Here is a 6000-nt window from a genome sequence, read left to right as displayed (position 1 = left end):
TCTGTCTTCTCATCTTTGAAAAACATCAACTTGTTGATTCCTAGCATCAGTAAAAGTCATACATACAACTAACAAGTAAACGCAAAACTTATATTGACTGCATATCTAAATTACTGAAACTACTGTTTTGTTCAATTTCTGTTAGAAATAGAGTTATCTTGTCGATGCGAATCTTACTTTCACACTCTGTAGATTTTCAGCTAAGTGTCATAGTGTCCTCATAGCAATAATTAACTTCAGTTGCTCATGTCTACCAACTAGGCAGTAAGTTTGGATACTTAATACCAATAGCTCTATCTCAATTTCAATAGTTTGTGGTTGTGAGTTTATTGCTTTACAAAATTCTTCTGATTAGCAGAACCATTTTTATAATTGATCAGAGGTCAGATGTGGAACTTTGCCTCGAGTATACAACTCCGATCCCGATGCAACAGTGCAGACAGGAAATGAATATCAAGATACAGCAGTCTATTCGTGTCTCTCAGGCTATGAGGTTAGAAATGGCCGCTACTCTGTTGCGTGCCAGTCTTCAGGGTATTGGTCAGCTGCTCCGTACTGCTCAAGTAAGTTGACCAGAAATTCATATTGCTTATACATTGAGTAAAGCAATCTGTCAAATAGAGGTCAAACAGAGGTTAAACAGAGGTCAACCTGGCTCCTACATCGGATACAGATTTGATGACTTCTCTTAGCTGACGTTATCTATGAGACTACTGAATACTTAAGTTACTTGTCAAACCTTTGCTCTAAGCTTTAACAAAATCTTTAGCAATTTGCTTATTGTGTTCCACCTGACAGCGCATCCAATGACAGAGAAGTTTTCTATTTCAGAAAGGCAAAATTTTACTACCAGATAGTTAAGTGCTACGTACTGTACATAAGTAAACGAAAGCAATTGACTCCTTTACGACAAAAAATAACTTGCGTTGGGAGTTAACGGATATATGTTTGTATATATAAGATACACAGTGATGTACAGTATGTAACAAGATGCATAAGTGCTCTGACTATCTGTCATGTAGTTCTTTTTTATATACTTGCTGGTGGAGTAAGCTCTACCTCCATTTGCCGAGTGCGGGGCCAGTCTTTTTATTCTTCTTGTTGTCCGGCATCATCTGGTTTGCCGGCCGAGGTGGCTAGCCAAGCTGGCCAGAAGACAGGGATGACTGGCTCCCACCATACATAGCCCTAAAACAGAGATGGTCGAGGGACAGTAAAACATTTAGTCATTTTGTTATGCTGACTGACTGACTTTACCAATACATAGAGTTATCCAGATGGAGTAAATAGTATGTTTCCATCTGGTCAACTTGTAGCCTTCTGTGACCCAAGGGAAATAGCATCTATGAATGCATAAGTTTGACTAGAAATTTATTAAAACAGCTGATTGCAAATATATTCCATTTCGCTAAAAATATGGAATATTTTGAGCGAAATGGAATATCTCTTTTATATTTGCACTTTAATTTTATACCTCTTTTTTATCTTTGATAAAAAAGAGGTATGAATTTCAAGTACACTGCAAGTTTTGTCAGAATCACTTAAATTTACAGCTTCTTGAGCTTTTGGCATACAGTGATCAATCTTTCAACCAGTTAGATTCAAAATAAAATTAATAATCTATTTTAAAGCACAGCCTACATTCAATAATAAAATGAAATCTATGTCCTAACTTTGCAACCAGTTGTCATTTCTAGATTTAATTTTTGATCATAATTATTATTTTTTAGAAAAATGAAGCGAATTAACATTCTTATTTGGTAAAACCTTCACTTACTGCTGTAAACCTACATGTATGTTGAGTACCATGAAACTATAATCAAAATGGATGAGATGTCCAACACAGTTTCTAATCTTCTCTTCAGATGGCATTGTTTGTGGCTCGGGGTATTTCACCCAAACAAGCGGCCGTATCACTTCTCCAGGCTACCCAGGCGCATATGCAAATGATCTTAACTGTGGGTGGACTCTAGCTCCACCATTGGCAAGAGGTATAAAACTCACTGTGGAACAGATGAACGTTGAAAGTTGTTGTGACCGTCTCTACGTAAGTACAATAGTTTATTATGTAAGCATAGTGGTTTATTATGTAAGTATAATAGTTTATTATAAAAGTATAGTAGTTTATTATGTAAGTATAGTAGTTTATTATGTAAGTATAGTAGTTTATAATGTAAGTATAGTAGTTTATTATGTAAGTATAATAGTTTATAAGGTAAGTATAGTTTTTTATTACGCAAGTATAGTAGTTTATTATGTAAGTATAGTAGTTTATTATGTAAGTATAGTAGTTTATTATGTAAGTATAGTAGTTTATTATGTAAGTATAGTAGTTTATTATGTAAGTATAGTAGTTTATTATGTAAGTATAGTAGTTTATTATATAAGTATAGTAGTTTATTATGTAAGTATAGTAGTTTATTATGTAAGTATAGTAGTTTATTATGTAAGTATAGTAGTTTATCGTGTAAGTATAGTAGTTTATTATGTAAGTATAGTAGTTTATTATGTAAGTATAGTAGTTTATTATGTAAGTATAGCAGTTTATTATGTAAGTATCGTAGTTTATTATGTAAGTATAGTAGTTTATTATGTAAGTATAGTAGTTTATTATGTAAGTATAGTAGTTTATTATGTAAGTATAGTAGTTTATTATGTAAGTATAATAGTCTATTATGTAAGTATAGTAGTTTATTATATAAGTATAGTAGTTTAATATGTGAGTATAGTAGTTTATTATGTAAGTATAGTAGTTTATTATGTAAGTATAGTAGTTTATTACGTATGTATAGTAATTTATTATGTAAGTATAGTAGTTTATTATGTAAATATAGTAGTTTATTATGTAAGTATAGTAGTTTATTATGTAAGTATAGTAGTTTATTATGTAAGTATAGCAGTTTATTATGTAAGTATAATAGTTTATTATGTAAGTATAGTAGTTTATTATGTAAGTATAGTAGTTTATTATGTAAGTATAGCAGTTTATTATGTAAGTATAATAGTTTATTATGTAAGTATAGTAGTTTATTATGTAAGTATCGTAGTTAATTATGTAAGTATAGTAGTTTATTATACAAGTATAGTAGTTTATTATATAAGTATAGTAGTTTATTATGTAAGTATAGTAGTTTATTATGTAAGTATAATAGCAGTTTATTATGTAAGTATAATAGTTTATTATGTAAGTATAGTGGGGTATTATGTAAGTATAATAGTTTATTATATAAGTATAGTAGTTTATTATATAAGTATAATAGTTTATTATGTAAGTATAGTAGTTTATTATGTAAGTATAGTAGTTTATTATGTAAGTATAGTAGTTTATTATGTAAGTATAGTAGTTTATTATATAAGTATAGTAGTTTATTATGTAAGTATAGCAGTTTATTATGTAAGTATAATAGTTTATTATGTAAGTATAGTAGTTTATTATGTAAGTATAGTAGTTTATTATGTAAGTATAGTAGTCTATTATGTAAGTATAGTAGTTTATTACATAAGTATAGTAGTTTATTATACAAGTATAGTAGTTTATTATATAAGTATAGTAGTTTATTATGTACGTATAGTAGTTTATTATGTAAGTATAGCAGTTTATTATGTAAGTATAATAGCAGTCTATTATGTAAGTATAGTAGTTTATTATATAAGTATAATAGTTTATTATATAAGTATAGTAGTTTATTATGTAAGTATAGCAGTTTATTATGTAAGTATAATAGTTTATTATGTAAGTATAGTAGTTTATTATGTAAGTATAGTAGTTTATTATGTAAGTATAGTAGTTTATTATGTAAGTATAGTAGTTTATTATGTAAGTATAGTAGTTTATTATGTAAGTATAGTAGTTTATTATGTAAGTATAGTAGTTTATTATGTAAGTATAGTAATTTATTATGTAAGTATAATAGTTTATTATGTAAGTATAGTAGTTTATTAAGTAAGTATAGTAGTTTATTATATAAGTATACTAGTTTATTACATAAGTATAGTAGTTTATTATACAATTATAGTAGTTTATTATATAAGTATAGTAGTTTATTATGTACGTATAGTAGTTTATTATGTAAGTATAGCAGTTTATTATGTAAGTATAATAGCAGTCTATTATGTAAGTATAGTAGTTTATTATATAAGTATACTAGTTTATTACATAAGTATAGTAGTTTATTATACAAGTATAGTAGTTTATTATATAAGTATAGTAGTTTATTATGTACGTAAAGTAATTTATTATGTAAGTATAGCAGTTTATTATGTAAGTATAATAGCAGTCTATTATGTAAGTATAGTAGTTTATTATATAAGTATAATAGTTTATTATATAAGTATAGTAGTTTATTATGTAAGTATAGCAGTTTATTATGTAAGTATAATAGTTTATTATGTAAGTATAGTAGTTTATTATGTAAGTATAGTAGTTTATTATGTAAGTATAGTAGTTTATTATGTAAGTATAGTAGTTTATTATGTAAGTATAGTAGTTTATTATGTAAGTATAGTAGTTTATTATGTAAGTATAGTAGTTTATTATGTAAGTATAGTAGTTTATTATGTAAGTATAATAGTTTATTATGTAAGTATAGTAGTTTATTAAGTAAGTATAGTAGTTTATTATATAAGTATAATAGTTTATTATGTAAGTATAGTAGTTTATTATGTAAGTATAATAGTTTATTATGTAAGTATAGTGGGTTATTATGTAAGTATAATAGTTTATTTTATAAGTATAGTAGTTTATTATATAAGTATAATAGTTTATTATGTAAGTATAGTAGTTTATTATGTAAGTATAATAGTCTATTATGTAAGTATAGTAGTTTATTATATAAGTATAGTAGTTTAATATGTGAGTATAGTAGTTTATTATGTAAGTATAGTAGTTTATTATGTAAGTATAGTAGTTTATTACGTATGTATAGTAATTTATTATGTAAGTATAGTAGTTTATTATGTAAATATAGTAGTTTATTATGTAAGTATAGTAGTTTATTATGTAAGTATAGTAGTTTATTATGTAAGTATAGCAGTTTATTATGTAAGTATAATAGTTTATTATGTAAGTATAGTAGTTTATTATGTAAGTATAGTAGTTTATTATGTAAGTATAGCAGTTTATTATGTAAGTATAATAGTTTATTATGTAAGTATAGTAGTTTATTATGTAAGTATCGTAGTTAATTATGTAAGTATAGTAGTTTATTATACAAGTATAGTAGTTTATTATATAAGTATAGTAGTTTATTATGTAAGTATAGTAGTTTATTATGTAAGTATAATAGCAGTTTATTATGTAAGTATAATAGTTTATTATGTAAGTATAGTGGGGTATTATGTAAGTATAATAGTTTATTATATAAGTATAGTAGTTTATTATATAAGTATAATAGTTTATTATGTAAGTATAGTAGTTTATTATGTAAGTATAGTAGTTTATTATGTAAGTATAGTAGTTTATTATGTAAGTATAGTAGTTTATTATATAAGTATAGTAGTTTATTATGTAAGTATAGCAGTTTATTATGTAAGTATAATAGTTTATTATGTAAGTATAGTAGTTTATTATGTAAGTATAGTAGTTTATTATGTAAGTATAGTAGTCTATTATGTAAGTATAGTAGTTTATTACATAAGTATAGTAGTTTATTATACAAGTATAGTAGTTTATTATGTAAGTATAGTAGTTTATTATGTAAGTATAGTAGTTTATTATGTAAGTATAGTAGTTTATTATGTAAGTATAGTAGTTTATTATGTAAGTATAATAGTTTATTATGTAAGTATAGTAGTTTATTAAGTAAGTATAGTAGTTTATTATATAAGTATAATAGTTTATTATGTAAGTATAGTAGTTTATTATGTAAGTATAATAGTTTATTATGTAAGTATAGTGGGTTATTATGTAAGTATAATAGTTTATTTTATAAGTATAGTAGTTTATTATATAAGTATAATAGTTTATTATGTAAGTATAGTAGTTTATTATGTAAGTATAAT

Source organism: Watersipora subatra, chromosome 8 (assembly GCF_963576615.1).
Source record: "Watersipora subatra chromosome 8, tzWatSuba1.1, whole genome shotgun sequence".
In the NCBI taxonomy this organism is placed as follows: domain Eukaryota; kingdom Metazoa; phylum Bryozoa; class Gymnolaemata; order Cheilostomatida; family Watersiporidae; genus Watersipora; species Watersipora subatra.
Note: the sequence above shows the minus strand (reverse complement) of the source record.